The sequence below is a fragment of the Pangasianodon hypophthalmus genome, chromosome 12, assembly GCF_027358585.1.
Source record: "Pangasianodon hypophthalmus isolate fPanHyp1 chromosome 12, fPanHyp1.pri, whole genome shotgun sequence".
Classification (NCBI taxonomy): domain Eukaryota; kingdom Metazoa; phylum Chordata; class Actinopteri; order Siluriformes; family Pangasiidae; genus Pangasianodon; species Pangasianodon hypophthalmus.
Window position 1 is genome coordinate 3071577 of NC_069721.1, and position 11067 is coordinate 3082643.

Genomic DNA, 11067 nt, shown 5'->3' on the forward strand with positions numbered 1-11067 from the left:
CAGCAGAGGTAACCACAGAAGGTTACCATATATACACCATATATTTTTCCCCATCATACCTATCTGTTCCATGCCCAGTGTAAAGTTGCATTGTCTGCATTGTAAATGTAAAGGTTGTAGCACCTATAAATTGTATGAGTGAAATAAAAATTAAAATAATGTTAGTATTAAAGGAGTAGTTGACCCCAAAATGAAAATTCTGTCATCATTTAGTCGCCTCTTGTCATTTCAAATGTATGACTTTCTTCTTCAGAACACAAAAGAAGATATTTTGAAGAAGGATGGTAACTGAACAACGGCGGTGCCCATTGACCTGCATTGGTTTTGTGTCCGTACAATAGAATTGAATGGGTACCAGTTTTGTCCAACATTCTTCAAAATATCTTTTTTTGTGTTATGCTGAAGAAAGAAAGCCATATAGGTTTGAAATGATAGGAGAGTGAGTGAATGATGACAGAATTTTCATTTTTGGGTAAACTATCCCTTTAATTGATTTCTGTATCTAATGTACAATAATTTGTACCTGTTTGTAGGCCTTGTTAGGAGTGCTGCACTCATTTTATTGCCAGCACTATTTAAAGAAAACACCAGCTTCCTCTACTGTGTAGATAGTGTAAGTATAGAGTCTTCTGTAATTTCATTAACATCTGAGGCACTTGACTTGAATTAAAGAAACTGTTCATGCAAATATAAAAATATTACTCAGTTTACTCACCCTTATGCCAAATTATTAACAAAAATTTTCAATGAAACAAAACTCTACTTGCGTGAGTTCTTGCGTGTCGCGTGCCTAGTTGTCATATCTGTTGTGTCACAATTCAGTCACAAGAACGAAAGAACCAATGAGATTCAAAGTAATCAAAGTGGAGCTGATGTGGTAGCATTTTGAATGTTCTTGAGTCATCAGTAATGATGACATTCAAACACATTACAAAGAGAGCCAGGATATTATTAAATATAACTCAGATTGTGTTCAACTGAAGAAAGGAAGTCATACACATCTAGGTTGGCTTGTTGGTGAGTAAATTATGGGGTAAGTTTTTTAAGTCTATTTGATGACTTCTGTTAATTAGTGAAAAGCACTCAAAAGGTGAAATGTTTGTTTTACAGGAACCCAAAGCTCCTACACCAACCATAGTGTTCAACTGTAGAGTTTTGTTCTCCTGATCTAACACACTATCATGCTCATTTTATCCTCATCAGCAGTGTGTTAATAAGCTGATCAATTTGAATCAGTGTGTTAGAGCATTTGTCATGTCTTCTACAATTTAATACTACATAATCAAATTTATATTTGGAAATAATAATAATAATAATAATAATAATAAAACAGACAGCATTCCTGAATAAAAATAAACACATTAACATTAATCTAATAAAACTGCTTTATAAATAACAAAAGTACACATTTATTAAAACAAATGATGTACATGTGTTAAGTATATAGTATATTTATAATAATGTTAGATATTTTGCTTATTGTCAGCCTGGACTAACAGCGATTTACAAATGTACTATAAGACAAACGCTGGCACAACGATTATATTGCATACATGTTCATATTGGTCGTATTTGGTGGTGAAGCTGTTAAAAGTGATAGGAGACTGTCATCTGGTGGTAGACCGATTCCACTGCATGGTGAATTGTGGAAAATCACAGGTGAAAATAAATGAAACTGAAACTGTGAAAATGAATGAGTCATGAAAAAAAACACATAAAATAAAAATACAAGCACCACATTTCTGAAACATAACATGTGAAGTGTGTAAAAACCATAAAAATGTGAATTTCATGTGACTTTTCTGTAAAGGTGTCGAATATATCTGGAAAAATATGTTTCCAATGATTCTTTTCCCTGGTTCATACCTTTAGTTTTGTGATTCAAGCCATAAAGTTTCTTCATTTTCAGTGTATTTTAAATTTCTAATACAGATTTTGTTAATCATAGTAATGACCTTGTGTATGAGTTACAGACCACTTAGGAATACAGGAAAAGGAAAACTTTTCATTTAAAACGTTGCACTTTGTTTTACAATGTCATAAAAGTGTTCAAATATCAACTTAGATCTGGTTGGAAGCAATAAGGACAGATCTAGTGTAATCTAGACAGCTAGAAATCACACTATTGTAAGATCAAGCAACAAGATTTAAAATTATTGAACTTATTCAACTTGACTAAGGTTACTTTTAATATTAACAATGTGGCAACATCAGAATTTAACTTTTGCAATCTAAATATCAATTAATTAAATGATTTATTAATGTAATTGATTTATTATAAGGATTAAAGGTAATAATCAATCATTTGGATTTTGTTTTATGCTTTCTTTGGTTTCCTTCTCACAATGCATAAAAATGCTCAGCACAAAGCTACCGACATAATCACTTCACGTTTCAGAAATATTTCATTTCATACATTTAGCCTTTATTTTAAAAACCTGGATTATAACACATAACCTGATCAGTGAGACGTATTTCAGACTGAATGTCAATACTTCTGGCCTGTAAAGCTTAAAAACATTAAGCTAACCTTCTTTAGCTAATGTAATGGAATCAATGCTTATACAGGATGGTAAAAGTGTGAATAAAAAAAGAAAACCATGACAATGCTAGCTGGCTGGCTGCCCCATTTTATAGATTACAGTAAATTATCTACTAAATTAAATAAATTATCTAAATTAACTACTGAGCCACAGCGCCTAGATAATATAATAAATATTCATAAGTCGCACATTTTTGCATTTTATGGGCAAGGTAGTGGTTTGTTTACGAATTTCAGAAGTACAGAATTTCTGATGGTTTTCAAATAAAATTTTACTCACATAAACTGAAAAAAAAAAATAACAAAGAGTCGAAGGAGCTTTGATTTGATTTTTCCCCCTAATCAGTGTGAGGTCTTTGTGAAACCACATTATATCTGTAGGTCACTGTTTATCATGTTACATCTGTAAATACATAAAAAAAGTCTGAGTCACTTTTAACAATGAGCTAGCTAAACAAATTTGACCAATTGTTATGCAAATAAAATAACTTTTAAAAAAATTGAATTTATGTATGGTTTTTAAGATTAATTAATTTATTGGTTGATCGCATTGTTCAAGTTAGTTAGCTAGAGTGTTAAACTCACATCACCTGCAAATTAGCAACACTGAAATGAAAATGGATTATATGAAATAGATTATGGAAATGGTCTATTATATGTTAGAAATCTACACAAAGTAGTGCATACTACTGAAGCATAATTTGCAAAATTAGTTACAAACAAAAGAAATTCAATTCAATTTTATTTGTATAGCGCATTTAACAACGGACATTGTCATAAAGAAGCTTTACAGAAATAAATACATTCAAGATATAAATTTTAAATGTATGACCATTTATTACCATTGGCAAGGTAAAGGTGGCAAGGAAAAACTCCCTGAGACGACATGAGGAAGAAACCTTGAGAGGAACCAGACTCAAAAGATAACCCAGCCTCATCTGAGTGACACTGAATAGTGTGATTATTAATAATTTCTCTTCTATAACTGCATAGTACCTAACTGCACTCCGCCGTCAACAAACCTGAGTGAATGTGTGAGGTTGGCGGTTGGGGGCGTGGGGGATTTGGGGTGGAGGGTGCGACAGCATCCAAACATCCCAGTGTGACAAAACATTCTATGCCCATTCTATGCCCAACCATCCTTTACTAAAAAATGTTTTCAGCCTACACTGTGTCTGAGACTGTGTCTGAGACTGTGTCTGAGGCCCACAATAATTGGAAAGCAGTTCCATAACTATGGGGCTTTGTAAGAGATCTGCCCTCTGCTGTAGCCTTCACTATTTGAGGTACTAACAAAGAGCCTGCACCTTTTGATTGAAGTAGGTGTGGCAGATCATAAAAGACCAGAAGTTCGCTCAGGTACTGCGGCACAAGATCATTCAGTGCTTAGAGGTCAATAGTTGTATTTTTTTAATCATTGTGAAATTTTACTGGGAGCCAGTGCAGTGTGGAAAAGATAGGGGTGATCTGGTCATATCTTCTGATTCTAGTAAGGACTAACTGGAGCTTGTTTATGCACCTACTCTAACATCCAGACAGCAGGGCATTACAGTAATCCAACCTAGAGATAAGAAAAGTGTGAACTAGTTTTTCTGCATCATGTAGTGACATTATATTTCTTATCTTAGCAATATTTCTGAGATGAACTTGGACTATCCTAGTAATATTATCTACATGAGCTTCCAATGAAAGACTTTAGGAAGGTTTCTGCTAATTTCAACTTGGGTGATACAGTAAAGCCAATTGTTCATACTGAGAGTTGAATCTAGACAACCTAGGTGAAAACCAAGTGTCCTAACCACTAGACCCTATAGAACCACAAAAAAGAGAAAGAAACCAAGCCTAAAAAAGGTTGTGGCAATTGGCCAGAAGCCAGGTAAATTCCAGGAGAGTAGTGGGCAGTGTTTGAGTTGGGTGGGCTCTAGATTTAGCTCTGTGGTAGTCACCATGTGGCATTAATCGGCAAACAGTACCATAGAAGGAAATAGAGGATGAATTACAGCTTCCAGGTACATAGCTTGCTAATTAGCACGCATATTCTTTGTTCATTGAATTTGTTGACTATTATGACAATATGAAAATATTTCATGCTGTCAAAGAGCTACAAACCTGTGTTGGGTTGCTGTGCACCCAGTATGGCAGAACATAGTCATTTTCTTTAATCGTAGGTCTAGGATGTTCAAAGTATAATCTGACATGAAGAAAACCTGCTATCACACAGTCTGTAGAATTCTGCCAATTTTTTTTTGATCATCTAGATTAGTGTGGTAAGTTATAATTCTAAAAGATGGTCTAAAAAAAACTCCTTGGAATTGCACAGTGTAAAACTGGCTTTTCTTGTGCACTCAACAACACAGCTTGTCAGTTTTATATTTTATTATTATTTTTTTTATTATTTTAAACCAAGAAAATGGCTTTCTATAGACTACTTTGAGTTACATTTAACTTGCTAAATGAGCTCACTTGCGAAATGTATGCTCCAATTGCTTTGTTTCCTAAGTGAAAACAGGTCAGCTTATTACATTACTATTAAAGGTTTTCCTATATAGTTACAGAATATTTTAGCTAAATTTATTACATTCCAAACATGCATTGCTGCACTAGCTAGCTGACTTAGTTCATAACTGGTTGCTAGCTAGCTAGTAATGAAATCTAAGACAAGAAGAAGCACTATAAAAGCAATATAAAAGCAATCGTATCATTTAGCCTAGTTCAACAATTATCTTTATAATAAGAAAGTAAACTATAGTAAGGTATACCTGATTTTGTTGCCATTGTCTCTGAAACTTTGTCAGAAGTATTGTTACAACAGCTTGGATCAAAATGATAGGCATTATTAACAAAGCAAAAGGGGCAAAACAGAAGGTTGGACACAATTTTTAACTTTAGGGTGCTTGACACCTTATTTTCCAGACTAGTTGAGTTGAGGCAGTTTGACATGAATAAATTCTTACATAGTTAAATTAACATCTTAGTTAAATTAACAGTCCAAATATTCAAATACTAGACTCATTATTCAAATCAGTAATATTCTGGCTATTTTTTGGCATAGTGCTTTTACTCTTGAAACTTCCATACACAAAACACATTAGGTCCAAGCTGAAGTTAATGAGAGTATAAGCCTACATGTTTTTGAGTTGTTGGGGTTTGGACCCTCTGGTTATTTTTCATGGACCAACACTTTGAGAACCACTGAAGTAAAGGCTCATCTGACATTTGTAGTTTTAGATCTAATATCAATAATGACATTAATAAATCAGTTTGATAAACATATTATTTTGAGACGATGAGAGAGAAGCAGTATAAGGATGAGATCATTACCTGTACAAAAGTAGGTCTCCTTTAAATAGCTTGAACTCTAATCGCAACTGTTTTGAGACTGAATTTTTGACACTGTATTGGAAAAATATTTACTCTGAATGTGATAAACATGATGAAATTTTAAGTCAAATGTCACTGAATTGATTTAATTTTCCTTTTTCCTGAACAATTCCTAAGTTAGGACTAAAGAGTGGGATTGAAACTGTAGCTACAGAGATGGAATGTTTCATGAATGAATAATGACAATAATTGGCTGATTAGGTAAGCGGGGCACTGTAAACTCACAAAATCCCAATGCACATTGTCATTAAAAGAGTTAAATGAAAATTAACGTGTTGCCAACTTTCTACTACACAGAAACAAAAATGTAAATACTTATTTCAAATACATTTTCAGCGAACTCAGCGTATATACCTTGTATGAATGTGTAATTTGTATTTTGATGTGTATTGATTAACACACTCCTTATTTAGGCTAACAGATTACTACAATGTGTATCAAAGGCTCTCAATGAAAATGTCTGAGTAATGATAATATTAATGAAAAAGATTGAATAAATGATAAGAAATTACATAAATAGACAAGGTCTGGAAATTATTTGAGAATGTAATTAAAAACACCAGCAGCTGAAAACACTCTTTAACTAACAAGCAACTTAACAGTGTTAGACTTACTGTTTCAATATGTTTCTCACATTGAAAATGAATATTTTCCAATACAGTGTCAAAAAGTTCACCAGTTACCTAATTTGTGTATCAACAAAGCAAGCACTTTCTTTGACCCTATTATCATATGACCCTATTATCAATATCAGCTTTTGTGAAAAGGCTTCAAAATTATTGTATTCTGCAGTTTTCCAGCACATTAACTCTTTAAGTTTCAAAAGGCAACTGAAGTCACAAGCCACAAGTGTTATTGTCATGTTCTCCAGGCGAAAAAACAAAAAGGGGTGTGTGTGTTAGTCTCATGTCTCTTTCTCTCAAAACAGTTGTGATTAGAATATGGTCCGCTCAGACTATTTAAAGGAGGACGGCTTTTGTACAGACAATGATTTAATCCTTATACGGCTTCTCTTTATCCTCCTATGTTAAAATAATATGTTTATCAAAGACATTTTTAATGCCAATAGTTATATTAGCCCTAAAACCATAAATGTCAGATGAGCTTTTACCTCAGTGGTTCTCAAAGTGTTTTTTGTTTTTTTTTTTTTACATTGGTGGAAATCACAACTGACCTTGATCAAAGTTACTATATTTATTATTGAGTTATTATAGTTGTTAGCCTGTTTAACAGCTAACTTGAATGGGTTTAATCCAAACCCCAACAACTCACAAACATGTAGGCTTATAAAAAACATTGGCATGGACCTAATGTGTTCTGTGAATGGAAGTTTCAAGAGTAAAAGCTCTATGGCACCAATAAATAGCCGGAATATTATTCTACACATTTGAATAATGAGTGTAATATTTGAATAGTTTTTGAATAGGATTACGTTCATGAAATAAAAGTGCGCCGAGGGGGGTTCATGGAATTTATTTTATAGCTGAAGAGGTCCCTTGCTGCAAAAAATTTGAGAATCTCTGGGGTAACTATTGGACATCTGGTATTTACCTGTTGGTAATAAACGTTGTGCAGTATGTTCAGTAATGGAAATAAAAAAGGAATGATCTTATAAGCCTCTACACTATACTGTATAAAACTATACCTTTATACAATATGCAGTAATTTTCAGCTATGTTTCACATGCTTTGTGATTATTTTCATAAGACAAATAAACTGGAAGAGTAAATAAACTGGAAATAAATATGCAATTGCATATTGCGATAATTTATTTACCAATAAATAAAATACGTGTGAAAATCTGTAGTTTTTTGGTGTTTTAAGAAGTGCAAAGTGTCAAAGGTCCATCACTTCCATGACAATCTACAATAGGAATAGAAAGACCAAATTTTACTATGACAGTCTGATATAAAGACAATTGTACAGTATGAAGCACGGGCAGTTTTATACAGACATCATTATTATGTTGCTTAGCTGTTAGGCTCACATACACACACGATGTGTGTGTTCAATTGCAAATGTGCTTTAAATGAAAATGTAATTCTTGAAAATTTCAATAATGTCATATACAATTGCTGGCTGCTACCAATTTATAGCTCTGCACAATTCGTCCCCTGCTACTCCATCCTTTAATGGATACATCATGTCCATCAAGAGACATACATACACATTAGTATCCCTGTCACCTGTCAAGATCTGCTCAGTGGTTGTCTTGAAAAAAATGTGACCGTTGAACATATCCTGTTGACCTTCTGGTCAGGATATAAACCCAGTCAAAGTACCTCACTCTCATAGTGCCTTGAGAAGTAGCATTAGCATTTAGGATGCATCTTTTCCCAGAAAGAAAGCACTCTTTTTTGACAACTTTTATTTAAAGAATTTTTTAATGTAAAGTTGATCTTTTTATTAAATCTGACTCTTCTACTTTTCTTTAAAGTAGACTTCTTTTTCAAGCTGATGTCTTGTTGTCTAACACTGAGTCTATTTAAAGTTGACTTCTTTTTTCAAAAGTTGCCTCTTTTTATTTAAAACTTGCCTCTCTCTTTTTTTTAGGTGCCTTTCCCTTCAGGGCCATTGTACGGTATGCCCTTAATTGTGTAATATTATACACACAGATTTATTATTGTGCACATTTATTGCACCAGTTTATTTACTTTCCTCATAAACAGGGTAAAATAAAAAGCATTGAAGTTAGAATGTAATTTGTAGCCTGTGTATGGCTGTTGACTGAGATGCAGTTTGATGTGTTCTTTGCATAACAAATAAAAAAGCCAAAATTAGTAATGTCCTGAAGCAGTTTTTGCTTTAACTATGGAACAGATGACAGGTTGACTTTTTTGAAATACTGGTCAACTAGTAAGAATTAATAATTGTGCAACCAATAATCTCTACCAGAGACTCTGAACCTTCCTGGGAGGCTTTCTTTAAAAAAAGCAAGCAAGCGAACAAACAAACAAACAAAAAAAGAAAGAAACAAAACAAACAAACAAAAAACCCCAAGCAAACAAACAAAAACCCCATGTCCGTTGTATCTGCATTTCTCTCCATTTCGAACAAATTATCTGATTAATCTGTACAATTTATTCATATTTGGTTACATCCCAATTATGTATGTTCTAGGACCTTTTCTGTCCCTGTCCACTTGCTGGATCACCTCTTGCTTTGTGCTCTTGTACTTCATGTTTTACAAATGAAAACACTGGCCGGTACTAGTTTTGAAGACATTGTGGTCTGGACCTCATCAATTTTAGGTAAAATGCAAAGACACTATGCTATAGTCTATATACATTAAAAAATAAACAAAAACAAATAAAAAATCATTTGATGTAAATAGGCTATAATATTCAAACATCTGCTGTATCATTTAAAATAACCAAATAGTATAGACGAGTTATTAATGTTAAGACTTCTACTCTCTTTAATATGAAATCAGTTGACTGTCACCAAGAAACTGTAAGAAATAGCGATGTCTTAAATTTTCCTTGAAGGAGCAGTCTGATGTAGTCCTCTACTATAAAAGCTCTACCAAGCATAACCACCTCCATCTGCACTTCCAGAGAAAGTGAAATAAAGCCAAGGGAAAGAATGACAAAAAGAGACAGAGATCATAGCATCATTGCTTCATATATTTCGTCAGGGGAAAACGTTTTGCATAAATTAACATGATGTGTACGTCACATACTATGATGAGCTTTGAACACATGTGAACACATACACGTTAAGCATCACGTCTTCCCAACAGCAGCTGTCTGGTGAAATCGTACACTGAGTGCATAACCACGAATGGTAAGGGAAATTAAACTTTTTCTCATCTACTTTGTAGAATGTGTATAGTTATGGTATCCTAAATGTTATTAAGTAGTAAACTAACTTCCCAGTGTCATGAGATATATTATCATATTTTCATGTTAGAATGATAAATTAAAATGCTAATTGTACTAAGCATAAATCACTATTGATTTTATTAAGCTTATGTTAAGTGGTTTAGTTTAAATTGTTTCCAAGTTGATATATTACACAACAATGTTCTGTTTGTTCAGTTGATTCATTAGTGTGAAAAATATAAATTTGCTCTCAATAGTGAATAAAATATTATTTATAGTCTCCTATATTTAAGATCTCATTTTAACAGATATTTCTTTATTCTTTTTAGGAAATGTATGTATATATTTAACAGCATGATCGTGACAAATGACGTTAAAACCTCATCATGATATTTAGATTTATGTAACGCATGCAAAACATTGTTGCACTGCTATTCTATTATAAAACCTGATTTGCATTTTCAGACTGATAACAGATACAGGGAGATACTTTGCATAAGGTATGATGTTGGTCTAGTCTATAAATGAAATAAATACGTAAAAAAAAAATTACAGTGTATATAAAAAGTCTACACTCCCCTGTTATCAAAAAATTGTAACAAATGGAACCGAGGTAAATCAAGTCACACATTTTTTTCCACCTGTAATATGAATAGTGAAAAATTAGAAACATTTTAGGGAAAAAAGAAACAGAAAAAACTTACAATAACCTGGATGCATAAGTGTGTATGCCCGTTTTTAATGGGAAATGTAACTGTGCTCAGAATTAACCAATCACGTTCAAATTCATGTTCAAAGGTAATTATCATACACCTGTCATCAATTAAGTGATTCTGATTAACCCCAAATAAATAATCAGCTGTTTATCTGAATATCTAGGATATTCTTGACATCTCCTTGGTTTCATCCAATTGCTGATGCCAAAATGGACAAAAGGACAATAATGAAATTATAAGGTTGCCAAGAGATCTGTGGCAACATTAAAGGAGCTGCAGGAATATCTGTCAAGTACTGGTTACTCCTTGCATGTGACAAGGAGAATTCTTCACATATCTGGGCTGTGTGGTAGAGTGGATAGACTAAAACCCTTTTTCACACACACACATGAAAAAAATCCAAGCCCGCCTAAATCACCACGAACATTGTGGCAAAATATGATCAGACAGATCTGTTTGGTGCAAAAAACAGACAGCTTATCACCCAGAGAACAACATACCCATGGTGAAGCATGGTGGTGAAAGCATCAGCATCATGATATAGGGCTGCTTCTCCTCACCAGGGACTGGTCAAGATAGATGGAGTCATGGATAGCTCCAAATA